The sequence below is a fragment of the Erpetoichthys calabaricus genome, chromosome 1, assembly GCF_900747795.2.
Source record: "Erpetoichthys calabaricus chromosome 1, fErpCal1.3, whole genome shotgun sequence".
Taxonomy (NCBI): Eukaryota; Metazoa; Chordata; class Cladistia; order Polypteriformes; family Polypteridae; genus Erpetoichthys; species Erpetoichthys calabaricus.
Window position 1 is genome coordinate 218,305,926 of NC_041394.2, and position 15,129 is coordinate 218,321,054.

General features: G+C 40.4%; 1 pseudogene; it reads left to right on the plus strand.

Moving 5' to 3' along the window:
• Positions 1-1,763: 1,763 nt before the first annotated feature.
• LOC114656649 (uncharacterized protein K02A2.6-like) lies at positions 1,764-5,172 on the plus strand (annotated as a pseudogene).
• Positions 5,173-15,129: the final 9,957 nt, after the last annotated feature.

Genomic DNA, 15,129 nt, shown 5'->3' on the forward strand with positions numbered 1-15,129 from the left:
AAAATTAACTTAATTATGTCTGCCCACATGTTTAATTTCTTATTGGTTAATACACAATAAAATCTGTAAGCTGTACAAGTTTGCTTGCAATGAAAGTACAAAATTGTGTATGAACGGCATTGGTCATTTCTGAGACTACATACAATATATACTTTACCATTAGAAGCTTATCTTCTAAAAATTCTAAGAATTGTTTATTTATTTTTCTGTGTTTTAATCTACACAATTGTAAAGCATCTTTATGAGCTGGACTGTATTTGAAGATGTAAGGTGTCAAAGCAATGCAAAGCCAAAGGACTATAAGTCTTTAAAAGTGATTGTACAGTTTGTAATAACAATGTAAACAAAGGTATGGCCACTGTGTCTGACTGGGTGATTTCACATAAGACTAAGATTTTTTTTTTAATTTTTCATCATGATAAAACAATAGAGCATTTAAACAGTACAACTGAAATCATGACATGTTTTTCAGAAATGAGCACATTCTGAGGAAATTTCCTAAGACCAGAAACTTGCAAATGTCTCATTATAAAAAGGCAACCAGGCTGATCCTGATAACTATAAACCACTTAACTAAACACATGAAATGGCAAAATTAATGGAAATAATTATTAAATATAAAACTAGGAAACACCTTTGAAGTACATGCTTTGTTAAATCTTATGAGGAAGCAACACACAAAATTTTCCCACATAAAAATTATATTTAATTATACTAAAAATATACTTTAATATCAGAAAGTACATTTCTAGCACATCATTGTTTTTGTGTACTAAAATTAAGTGCAAAGAAAACAATACAAATGTACTAATTAAAAGTAACCTAAATACACCAATTTGCACTAATATTTAAATTGATAATAAGTGTACTCAGACAAAGTATACTACCTGTTATATATCAGTATAAGGTGCATTTCAGTTCAGCTATTAATGTCTGATTATGGGTTGACACCTAGTGATTTGATTGGTAATGCCTAGCACATTTTTGTTAGTTGTTGTTCAATAAAGACGAGAAAGAAAAAGACACGCGCTGTCTGCTTGTTCATTCTTATCAAAGGAAAAGAAAGGCTATGATAGTGTACTGCATTACAAATACATGACAGTGGCGACGAGATCAAGAAGTTAATTTTGAGCACTGTGACACTGAATAACTGCAGTGAGAACTGCACCGAGTAAGCAGAAAAGCAAGGACCCGACGCGATACCTGAGTACGATAAGTTGCAAACATGTCGTACATCGGGAAGATAGATGTTTTTGATAGTTCCACGGAAGATTGGAACATGCATGTTGAAAGGCTGCAACAGCATTTCGCTGCAAATGATATTCCAGCTGAGAAACACGTTGCTGTGCTACTGAGTGCCATGGGAGGGAAAGCTTATGGCCTCCTCCGTAGTTTAACTGCCCCAGACAGACCCACTGAGAAAAGTTTTAACGACTTAGTCCATATAATGCGGGATCATTTGTCACCAAAGCCATTACTGATCACGGAACGTTTCAGATTCCATAAGCGTAATCAGAACGAGGGAGAGACAATTGCGGCTTATGTGGCAGAACTGAAAAAGTTATCAGTTTGGTGACGGGCTAAACGATGCATTGCATGATCGTTTGGTTTGTGGAATCCTTCAAGAGGGAATCCAGAAGAGGCTGTTAACTGAGGCAGATTTGACATTTAAACGGGCAGTAGAAATTGCTATTTCAATGGAAACTGCAGCTAAAGATGCACTTGAACTACAAAGAGGAGTGAATACGTGCAGCGTGAATAAAATGGCGGCAGCCAAGATAAACAAAATACATAAAAGGCCCTGCTATCGCTGTGGACGTGAGTACCATCTTCCCTCACAGTGCCGATTTAAAAATGAAGAGTGCAGACAGTGCCACAAAACAGGCCATATTCAAAGAGTTTGTCGTAGTGGAAAGGCAAGGCGTAGTGTGGAACACAAAATGCATCACAGCGAAAAGAAAAATGTGCATAATGTTGCAGAAGTCTCTGAAATTGATAGTGAAGATGCATTAGCCAGTCTGGAATTATTTAGCCTTAGTGGAAAAGACAAGCAGGCAATCTGGCTCACCCCCAAGATAGATGGCCAGGTGATAAAAATGGAATTGGACACAGGCTCAGCTGTTTCAGTTATGTCACTGAAAGATTACAAGGTATTTTTCAAGAAGGAAAAGCTGAACCCCTCTTCTGTTCTTCTCAGAACATACACAGGTGAAAAGGTTATGCCTATTGGAGTGCTGCATGTGGCAGTAGAGTATAATGAAAGGAAAGAGGTACTTGATTTACACATAATACAAAATGGAGGTGCACCATTATGGGGCCGTAAGTGGTTAAGAAAGCTGGGAGTTGACTGGAGAGAGATTAAAAGCCTTCGTGCTTTGCCTGTTGTGCAACAGACCACAGAAAAGAACCTCGAGCTGATACTAAGAAATGCCGGCCCTGTATTTAAGAGTGGCATTGGGACACTTCAGCACATTAGAGCTAAAATTGTACTTAAGAGTGGTGCGACCCCACTGTTCCACAGGCATGTCCAGTACCCTATGCTATCCGACCCCTGGTTGAAAAGGAATTGGATAGGTTGGAGGCAGATGGCATACTTTCTAAAGTAGACTGAAGTCCTTGGGCAACCCCAGTTGTCCCAATAGTAAAGAGAAATGGTACAGTCAGGCTCTGCGGGGACTTTGAGGTCTCCATTAATCCTGTGCTGCAGGCTGAACAGTATCCTCTGCCGAGAATTGAGGACATTTTTGCCAGTTTGTCGAGTGGGCAACGTTTTTCAAAGTTAGATTTAGCAGATGCATACCTCCAGATGGAAGTAGAGGAAGACTCTAAGGTGTTCCTGACCATTAATACAATAAAGGGTCTTTATCGTTACAACAGGCTGGTGTTTGGGGTAGCCTCTGCCCCAGCTATTTGGCAAAGAGCAATGGATCAGATCCTTCAGTCAGTGCCAGGTGTCCAGTGCTATCTAGACGACATTATTGTCACTGGAGCGACAGATGAAGAGCATTTAGAAAACCTCAAAAAGGTCCTGAAAAGGTTAGAAGAGTATGGACTAAGAGCCAGGCGAGGCAAATGCGAGTTCCTGAAGCCCAGTGTCAGGTATTGTGGGCACACTATAGATGCCCAAGGTTTGCACAAATGTCAGGACAAGATTCAGGCTATATTGATGGCACCGCAACCACAAGATGTTTCACAGCTAAGATCCTTCCTGGGGTTTGTGAATTATTATAAGAAGTTTCTTCCAAACCTGGCAACTGTGCTACATCCACTCTGAGCTGTTACAAGCTGGCAAACAGTGGAAATGGTCCAAAGAATGTGAACATTCATTTCAAGAAGCAAAGAAACTGGTGACATCTGACACAGTCCTCACCCACTTTAATTCGTCCCTTCCAATCAAGCTGGCTTGTGATGCTTCTCCATACGGCATCGGAGCAGTGATGTCTCATGTTATGGAAGATGGCAGTGAGAGGCCTATAGCTTTTGCATCACGCTCATTGTCTGCAGCTGAGAAGAATTATGCCCAAATAGATAGGGAGGCATTGAGTCTAGTGTGGGGTGTAAAAAGGTTCAACCAGTATCTTTTTGGTAGGGAATTCACCCTTGTCACAGACCACCAACCACTAACCTCAATTTTCAGCCCGCAGAAAGGAGTTCCTGCCACAGCTACTGCCCAAATGCAGCGCTGGGCTTTGTTTTTAGGTAGACACAGGTACAAGATTGAGTACAAACATACAGCCTGCCATGCAAATGCAGATGGATTGTCACAACTGCCACTGGAGGCTGAAAAAGATGAGTTTGGAGATGAGGAAACAATAGATATGATCTTCATCAACCAGATTGAAAGTCTGCCCATCACGGCAGACATGGTAAAAACGGAAACAAAACATGACAAGATCCTGTCTCAGGTGTATGCTGCCACACTGAATGTTTGGACAGCCCAGCACAAATCCCTGCTGGCTGCATATTACTCGAGACGTGATGAAATTGCCTTAAATGCTGGATGTGTGATGTGGGGGTTAAGAACCATTGTACCCACTAAACTAAGACAGAGTATTAGAAGAGCTTCACAAGGGCCATCTAGGTGTGGTGAAAATGAAGGCACTTGCCAGAAGTTTTGTGTGGTGACCAGGCATTGATGAAGACATCGAGAAAATAGCGCAGCAATGTAGTGGATGCCAGATGGTTCAGAATGAGCCAGAACGTGCACCACTTCACCCATGGGAATGGCCTACATTACCTTGGCACCGGCTGCATATCGACATTGCAGGACCATTCATGGGGACAACCTTCCTGGTGGTAGTCGACGCATGCTCTAAATGGCCAGAGGTTTTCACTATGAGCTCCACCACTTCTTCTCACACCATTGAAGTACTGAGGGATTTATTTGCTAGAACTGGAGTTCCACAACAACTAGTGAGTGACAACGGACCCCAGTTCACAGCAATAGATTTCCAGGTATTCCTCCGCAGAAATGGCATACGGCACATCACATCTACCCCATGGCATCCAGCCACAAATGGCCTGGCAGAGAGGTTTGTGCAAAGTTTGAAACGAGCTCTTCGAGCAATGACAAATGAGAAGCTGAACCTTCAGCACAAATTGGCCAATTTCTTATTTGCATATCGGAATTCCATCCATGCTACAACTAACCAGACTCCAGCTATGTTGTTTTTGGGTCATCCTCTTCGCTGTAGATTAGACCAAATATCAAGCAGACTGTGCAAGACAGACAAATCAAACAAGGCCATAAAGCAACTGAAGGTTACACATAGCTTTGCCATTGGACAATCAGTTCTTGCCAGGAGCTACAGAGGAGACCAGAAATGGGTTCCTACACTAGTCAAAGAGCAAACTGGTCCCTTGTCCTATAAGGTAGAGGTTACTCAAGGTGTCATATGGCGACGTCATGTTGACCAGTTGAGAAAATCAGGGTTGGTTAGAGCTGAAGAGATACCCACACTGCCTGTTGACTCCCCTGCTGTTGCTTCTATCAACTGTCCAGAGCACTTACCATCTCCTCAAGCAGCACAAGTACAGAGCCCATGTGCATTATCTCCATCACCTTCTTCAGAGGCTAACACTGCTGTAACAAATCAAGAAAAATTACCCTGTGAAGAGAGACGTTACCCAATTCGCATACGGAAGCCTCCACAGAGACTAATTGAAAATTAAATGTATAGTTAGAAGTCAATGTTTTGATTTCTTCAGAAAAAAAAAGTGGGGAATAATTTAATTACTTCTGATTTTTAGAAGGGAGGAATTGTTATATTGTGTATTGTTATAAGTGTGCATTTCAGTTCAGCTATTAATGTCTGATTATGGGTTGACACCTAGTGATTTGATTGGTAATGCCTAGCACATTTTTGTTAGTTGTTTTTCAATAAGGACGAGAAAGAAAAAGACACGCGCTGTCTGCTTGTTCATTCTTATCAAAGGAAAAGAAAGGCTACGATAGTGTACTGCATTACAAATACATGACACTACCCATAACATGTACAGTAGAGAAATGTGGTATGAATGCATCTATATATATAATTCACTAAGCCGCCAGCAAGCAAGACACCCATGGAGCATGCAGGACGGAGCCACGCCCACCAACTCTAAGACCATTACATACAACGACAACTCGCAGAGCCACACCCACCAACTCGGACGCAGCAACTCACTAAACACGGCATCATTCACATTTGTCTCTGCTACAGTCCACATGCACCTCTGAGCCACGTTGACTTTTCATTATTCTTTTCGGTTACGACGCACGACCGCGTCCACCATTGCAAACTGTTTTACATGCCATGGTCTTAGAGTTGGTGGGCGGGTCTCTGTGAGTTGCTCTTGCGAGCAGGCACATGACCAGGCGGTGTGTATGCTTCGAGAACAGCAGGATCATAAGAAGAGGCATGTTTGTCGCGGATATGAATCGCTGTATGCAGCGTGTAAAACAGTTTGTTTGTCATGGATAATTTGCCTTTTACTTTTACACGAAGACAATTTCCTGTTAGATTGGCCTTTGAGATGACAATTAATAAAGCACAGGGCCAAACTTTCAAAAAGATATGCATGTATCTACCAAAACCAGTTGCAAGACAACCATGGGATACGCACGATATAGCCTCGCCCGCCAACTCACAGAGACCCGTCCACCAACGCTAAGACGATGGGATCCGCCGACAACTCACAGAGCCACGCTCGCTGACAACACAGAGCCACGCCCATCAACTCTAAGACCATAGGACGAGAACGCCTGCCCGCCCGCCTGACTGTTACCAGCGTGTAAAACCATCGCAGCTTTTAACTCACAAACTGCAACAACTCACCAAACAAGGACACCCTGTCTCTCGAGGCATTCACACTGCCGGAAGACAACCATGGGATTCACAAAAAATAGCCATGTCAGTCAACTCACAAAGCCCAGCCCACCAATTCATGCCCACCAACTCGAGCATGCATCCACCCACGCTCTCAAGGCATTCACAGTGCCTGCTCATGTGCCCGGACGCAACAACTCACCAACTCGCTTTCGTCTTTGCTACAGTACACATGCACCACTGAGCCACGTTGACTTTTCATTATTCTTTTCGGTTTCGGCTGCATTTCTATATATAATCCACCAAGTTGTCCGACCATGGGATACAAACGACAGAGCACCACCCAACAACTCGAACCGATACAGAGACACGCCCACCAACTCTAAGAGCATGGGACGAGAATGCCTGCCCGCCCACCTGACTGTTACCAGCATTCACCGCAATGTACTGGAGTGTAAAACCATCACAACTGCTAACTCACAAACTGCAACAATTCACCAAACACCGTATCAGATGCTTTCTATATCTAAGAAGATATATGGATACTCATTATTCCCCGGCACGCGTCCACCCACGCTCTCAAGGCATTCACAGTGCCTGCTCATGTGCCCGGATGCAACAACTCACCACACACAAATTTTGCTTAATTTGACTGAACACGGGAAACCTCACCCGGCCCGGACACGGAGAGGATTGACAGATTGATAGCTCTTTCTCGATTCTGTAGGTGGTGGTGCATGGCCGTTCTTATTTGGTGGAGCGATTTGTCTGGTTAATTCCGAAAACGAATGAGACTCCCTACTGCTAAATAGTTACGCGATCACCAACCGGTTGGCGTCCAACTTCTTAGAGGCGGAGTGGTGGCTCTGAGGCTAGGGATCTGCACTGGCAATCGGAAGGTTGCCGGTTCGAATCCCGTAAATGCCAAAAGGGACTCTGCTCTGTTGGGCCCTTAAGCAAAGCCCTTAACCTGCAATTGCTAAGTGCTTTGAGTAGTGAGAAAAGCGCTATATAAATGCAAAAAATTACTAAAAGAATTTATTATATAAAATTTCAAGTGGCTTTCAGCCACGTGAGATTGAGCATTAACAGGTCTGTGATGTCTGGTATAGCACACACGCTACACTGAATAGATCAACGTGTGTCTACCCGGCGCCGACAGGCGTGGGTAAGCCGTTGAACCCCATTCGTGATGGAGACCGGGGCTTGCAATTGTTACCCACGAACGAGGAATTCCCAGTAAGTGCGGGTCATACGCTCGCACTGATTACGTCCCTGTCCTTTGTACACACCCCCCCCTCGCTACTACCATGGTCGGGTGACTTGGTGGATTATATATAGAAAAGCAGCCGGAACCGCAAAGAACAATGAAAAGACAACGTGGCTCAGAGGTGCATGTGGACTGTAGCAGAGACAAAAGCGACTCAGGTGAGGAGTTGGGGGCGGGCACATGAGCAGGTAGTGCGTACTGAACGATGATTGTATGTTGGTTCGTAGCGTGCATTGTTGCAATGTTACTTTTCTTGGTGGTTTATTAAATTACGGATTTTTCAAATGTTCATTTTTTTCCCTGTGCTTAAAAATCATTAAAAAAGCGGCGTGATTATGCACGGGTTGGCTAGTTCCTTAATACCGTGCTATGTATGTTTTAAATATAAATTCAGTTTTGGTGTACTTTCATAGACTATTATCAAGTACATTTTTAGTGGATTTTCCATAAAATGCTCTAGAAATTGACTAATTACAAATACATATTTGCTCAAGTAGTACTCTAGTTTACTTAAAGTAAGTGCACTTAGTGGATATTTAGTGCATTCTGATATACTACCTCAAAAATAATCAGAAGTGTATTGTTAGAGTTACTTAATAGTGTGCTTTATAAGCTTTAAATTTAAGCTCAATCTTAGTGGATTTTTATATACTACTGTCAACTCTTATTTTTTTTAATATTCAAAATGTACTTATTATATATAGGAATGCACCTACATACTAATTACTTTACAACATATTATAAAGTATGTGCTGGATGGAAACTTTGGCACTCAAAAAAGAAGAATGCTGAGAACTCATCAACACCACACAATGGCAATGTGTATTTAGTAACTTCTATCTAATCAATCATTTTGTATCAGTATGCTGCTGCTGGAGTATGTGAATTTCCCCTTGGGATTAATAAAGTATCTATCTATCTATCTATCTATCTATCTATCTATCTATCTATCTATCTATCTATCTATCTATCTATCTATCTATCTATCTATCTATCTATCTGGTCCAATACATAAATTAAAGTTTTACATAAAAAATGTATCTCTGCCTGTTCCTGTGAATCCTCTGCGTGAACTTTGTATGTCCTTCTGTCTGCAGTGTCTCACTGTTTAAACACATGCTATCAGTCAATATTCTTGTCTAAACTTTCCTGAGCATGACCGTATTTGTGTGCGTATCATGGACTGGTATCTACCATATTGCAGTTGCGGTTGGCCCCAGCACCTCACAGGCAGAAACTGAATAACAATTGTGGTTGAATAACAGGATCAAAGGGTGGCTACAACTTAATAAGAACAAATTATGCCTTAGAAATATACAAATACAGTACACTTGGTTTCATTGGTTATAATCTCATTAAAAAGAAGATAAGATTCAGGTTGACAGCACGTTAGTGTGTTGGACTATGTATAAAAATGTTAATATATTTAGGAGGGCATATATGTGCCGTGGCAAGATTATGCTCTTATTCAAATGTTACTTGTAAATTTTGCCTTAACATAATCTAAAAATGCTGGGAAAATAATTTTGCCTTTAATGCTTATTTATATTTGCATATTTTGGCTTTCTATGTCACTGGAAAGATGTAGTAATTATAACCTTATCCTGTCTTTTGCATATGTAGACATGATTTAGTGTGGCAGTGGTGTTTACAGTGGTATTATATGTGGTCCAAGAATACAAAATATTTTTTTCTAGCACCTTTCAAACTTCTACAAAATTAGTTTATCTTTTCAGAATCTATGTATACTGCAATTCATAAAGCTGTTTACTTGTGAATTTATGTAAAATAAATAATTATGTAAAAGTAGAAGTCACTGTGCACAGTAGTGCTGGAAACAAATAAGCATTCAAGTTAAGATAAAGTCTTTAAAATAAATGTATTTTTGTTAGAAAGTTTTTATTTAAGTAGATTTAGTCTTAAGAGTTATAGGTTTGAAATAAGGAAAAGTCAATGGGATGTGCAAGTACTGTATGTATATGCATGTGAATTAATTATGCCTTACCCTTATTTAACGAACATTGTATTGCAATGGTCCCTCAGGAGAAGTCTGATGTTGTGTGTTCAGATATTTGAGCTTAATTTCTTCTGACATAAATGGATAAAAAGTGGGATCATAAATTAATAATGAGGAGCTTCTTTTGTTTATGCACATTCGAAAGATGAAATATGTGATTGGAGCTCAACCCCTTTCATGCTCTGTCTCTTTTTATTAACATGAGTATCAGAATGATGAATTTTACATTTTGTGATACAACTCCCGCTTGTCTTTAATGTCAGAAAGAAAATCAACAGTGGTAAAGCAATGTTCTTTTCATTTAAGCAAGTTTAACATTCATTCCCTTACCTTTTACATATTATTTACATTTTGAGTGCCGGTCTTGCAAAACCTAAGCAAAGTAGATGACAGCCTACCTCATGTGAGTGCAACCTCTGATATATTTTTAGCAGATTAAACCTTGAACCATCACACAGGTGTTTGAGGCTGTTGCTTCAAACGGAGAGAGAGATATTGATGGTCACAATATCAGGGACAATAAATTCCGTGGTTTGTTTGCCTATTTAAAAAATTATTTGCTTACATCCTATTTACTGCATATACAGTGTGGCGAGTGGCTGAGGGTGGTACCCAGACGGGATGCCCAGGAGGACCGGAAGAGGGCTTACGCCTCCCTCGGGAACAGAGCTTAGAAGCTCAACCCTATAGGGGCCCATGGTCACCGCCAGGGGGCGCCCCAATGCCTGAGGAGCCCTGGCCCTCATATCTTCCTCCACACCTGGAAGTGCTGGGGGGAAGAAGACTTGGGAGTGCTGGCAGAAGCTAATCGGGAGGCACCTGGAGCACGTCCGGGTGTGTATAAAAGGGGCCGCCTCCCTCCATTTGATGGCTTGAGTCAGGAGGAAGAGAGACGGCGCTCGGGAGGAGATGAGTGGAGGCGGCCTGAAGAATTTAAGAGGCATTTTGGTAGAGGCCTGGACTTTGGGGTGAAGTGGGTTGTGTGTGCACCTTGTAAATAGTGATTGTGAATAAACATGTGTTGGTTGATTTAAAACCATGTCTGCCTGTCTGTGTCTGGGCCAGTTTCCACAACAGTAAGTGTAAAACTGAAGATGGTGGACTTTGAATATAACAATGCAGGCACAATGTCATATTACACTGATGGGTTTGGAAATATGAATTGCATTGCACCTTGGACTCAACCCAGGAACTCTTACACCAAACCTGACTTAACTGGCAGAGCTACTTGAATAGCCCAGGTAATTACTTTGTTGTTGCATGACTACATCCTAACAGGCTTACATACTAAATAAGTTGTCAGAAATATGTTTTTTTTAATCTCTGAAGGTGTCATATTTTCTCAGTAACAAGGACATTGTCATTTGGAATGCAAACTGTAATAGTTTTAATGAAAATTTTAAAGATGTTAACAATATCAGTTGTACTAATAGCTGTTAATATACACACAATGATCAGTTAATTATGTATGCCTACTTAATAATGAGTTGGTTCCCTATTTGTCCAAACTGTGGCATTCACGCTGCATATTCTTGATAATGATTATGTTTCCCATAATCATTTCCAATGTACCCGATCGTTGTATATAGAGCAGCAAATACTATCCAAAAATGTCATTTTGTGCTATATTTCCATGTTAGTTTGCATTTATAGTATAACACACAAATAAGAGTATTTGGCTTGCAGTTGTTAGTTTGAAATGTGAAAATTCAGCTGGAATATAAAATTAAGATAAAGTTAATGGGAAAGCACAAAATCTTTTTGTATAATAAAGAATCTGTTGGAATATTATGATTACAATAGTAGAGATGTATATGGAACTATATTATTCTTGGACTATTTTGGTAAATACTATTGTAACAATAGGAAAAGGGAGCAGCTAGCACGACCATTAAACATATCATCTGTTTCTCACAATTGTTGTCTTGTTTGAAGCCAGAAGTCATCCAGCCTTGAAACATTTTCTCCAAGGCTGGTTGATTGGGTCCTACCGAAGAGCTAAAAACTCAGCATATCCATGTTCCTGTTGAATCCATCCATCCATCCATCCATTTTCCAACCCGCTGAATCCGAACACAGGGTCACGGGGGTCTGCTGGAGCCAATCCCAGCCAACACAGGGCACAAGGCAGGAACCAATCCAGGGCAGGGTGCCAGCCCACCGCAGTCCTGTTGAATCAGAGGCTTTTATTCCAATGATTATGTCTCTCTGACTGCCTGTATATTCAAAATGAAATTAGCATAAGAAGTCAGGGAAAAGTGCTATATTTTTTTCTAATATTCAAGTGTTTTGTGTATGGAAATTTTGAGGCTAGCATTTGGTGGTGAGAAAACAAACAAAAAGCAACAACTATTATTCGGGGAGATTGTGCCCCATGTAAAATAAAAGTTGTTATAAATTAATAACCCTCTCACCTTTCCCTTTTCAAGCTGCACCCAGGTGAATGGGCACAATATCAGTGTCTTGTAAAAATCAGGGAGCAACATATCCATTCTGATTTAATGAGGGTGTCAAGCAAAGAAAGAGAAAACAAATACCTGCTGTTGACTGAAAGGTAGAGTAACACAAAATAGGATTTCAACACCTCTGCAGAAGAGCTCCATCACTCTCAATTGCAGGTCCACTGATGAACTGCAACTTGCGGTTGCTTGCTTACATGAAGCATGAGGCAAAAGGGGCAGAGCTTTTGGAACTGCAGAGAAAATTGTCAATTGCCTTCAGGGTGGTGGTCTTCAGGTCTATAGATGAAAAAAAAGCACCTGCTTACATCTCAGAGACTCAGTGCTTATCTTGTTGGAGCCCTGAAGGTGTACCCCAGGAGTGCATGATTTGAGTTTCTTCCTTTTGTAATGTGTTGCACATTTTGGCAGTCTGACTATATTAAGCATATTAGAGCACATATGTAATTTTTTGTTAAGTCATTTGAAAGTGTATCAATAATCTGACAATTTATTAACACTTCCTTCTTTCAATAACTATCATAGAATAAGCAACATTCACAATTAATGCAGGTCAACTTACCATATACAGATATGTTAAAATTCATTATTGATTAAAAAATTCATTTGACAATTTATATTTTGTAGCTAAAATACATTTTAAGACATCCTTCGTACAGCATATAGCTTCATAAAATTCCTAAATATTAATTTGATTTGCCACATAATAATTCACTCCTACAGACAGCAACACCTGACCAATTAAATCACTAGTATGACGTTAATCTACATCCAGCCGTGCATGTAGGCCCTCCAATCTGCAAGGAAAAACTTGGGGGATTGGTGGCAGAATTGGCACTCCAGCCACCATAGAAAACCTCACGCTGGTTCCATTCCTTGTGAATTAGTAAATGGTGCTGAGGTGTCACCAGTTGCATGGCTACACTCGGGTCCTAATTTAAGATCCTGAGTTGGTTTGTCATGTGGTGGGTACGACAATGCGCTGTATCAGTGCGTGCACTTAACCTTATATCCAGGGCATTGTCATTGATCTTCCAGACTAGCAACATATTCATTGTGAAGTGTTCCAAGAATAACCTGAGCTCGTGACCAATGTGACAAAATAAATGACAAGAACATGAGCGTTTTACAGTTTCAGCCCTTCATTCAAGTCCTTGTTTATTTTATGCAATGCCTAGATCCAGGCCTTTAGGGAAATCTTTAGGGTTATCTGTCTCTCTTTTCCCTGGCTAAGGTGTGAGAGATGCACTTAGGACCCATAAGGTTTGCCCAGCAGATCCAGATCTCTGGTTCTAGCACCTGGTTTTGAGATTTTAACAGGTTACTTCACGTTTTGTTCCACCCTGGACTTTCCATTCCTGGATGGTGTAATACTTGAAATAAGAAACGTCTTCTTTATCTCTAACAGCTCATTAAACATACTGTAGTGACCTCACCATGACAGATTTGAAAAGGAAAAAAAAACACAGCAGGACAAAGAAGGAATTGCAGAACAGTATTCTCAAACAAAAAAAATACACGAATGTAAAAGCAAAATTAATGACTTTGGATTTGAACTATTTACAATTATCTATGAATCTCTCATTGTTAAGGTCTAGAGCGATGCCATCAACAGACCAAAAAAAAAAAAAAACTCCAGTTCCACTTCCATAACCTTCCTCACGTACCCAGGTCAACTCACCCTCTCTCCTGCCACTACACCTTCTTTGCTGTTCCTTGAACCATCCAGAGATCCTAGTCTCCATTCTCTGCCCCTTTGTTCAGAGTGCCGCCTTTTTCTTCCCTTTACTGTCAATCATATCCGCAATGTCAGTTTTCCATGCCGTTCCCAACCCTCCTCACTCGATCTAACAGTCACTTTCATTCTGGGCTTCTGCTACAGTATCATTAAAATACTTATGTCTTTGCCAAGTTAATATTTTTTTATTTTTGATTATGTGTATCTCAAAGTTTACACTTACCTTTATTTAAACAGCGCTACTAAGATTTTAAATCTAGCAATATTTTAAGGCATAATACATGAATAATAAAACAGTTCAGTTTTTTTCCATTTCCATGCAGGAAACTGATAAACCTCTTAGTTCAAGTTTTTCAGGCTAGAAGAAGTTACAAAATAGCTTAGCTCTGGGCTTAAGAGGGCAACTTCAAAAATCTGCACAGCTCAAAAGTTGAAATTCTCAGGTGGAAAATGTCCAAGAATTGTGCCTTTGTAGTTTGTATTTTGTCATTTTTATTTTTTGTTTAGCTTTCAGTTCATTACTTAATCATCAATAGCTACAAACCTTCAATCAAATTTCTATAAATCAACTTTTGTCTTTTATTATTTGAGTGGCTCCAGTTCATATCTGGCCAGATCTGATTTTTAGGCACAGCTTTCACCAGTGGACAGGGGAGTTTCTTGAGAGAATCACCATAATGTTCCACACTCCAAACTTCTGTATGGTTGAACAGGACCTGGAGAAGGTGGGGCCTGAGCACTGAAAGTGTGTCAGCTAATAAAGAGTGAGAGAGTGAGACAGTGAGCTAGTACCCTATACTGTACCCCCATTCATCTCTGTCAACTATCAACAGGGTTTTTCCAACAGAAACTGATGTGGATTGTATGCTGAATGCAAACTAAGTAAAAAAATATCTGTATCTGGATTGTTTTTTGATGTTATTTTGTAGCTATAAGGTGGTACTGTAAGCAGAACTGCAGTACCTTTCCATAGTGCATTCACCAGCACAGAAGCTGGTCCATTCATCTTCTTATTTAATATGCTACCGTGGCTGTCCATTTGTCTGTCCAGGATTTTAAATCACCTGTAACTTGCAAACCATTTGAACTATTGACCTGAAATTTGGTACACATATACTACGTGACATCTGCTATCCGTTTTTGGGGTGATGATTGACCTCCAAGGTTATTACTCTTTTTTATTTTATTTTATTGTAGAATCAACTCTCGGCAAGAGAGTTGAGGCAAGTATTCAAAGTATTCAAAGCTTGTGGAGTTTCTTTATTATCTCCCCTACCTATACATCCATTTACTGTCCTTTCTAATTTCTTTCTCTCATTAAGTAGTAGGGTGTTCTA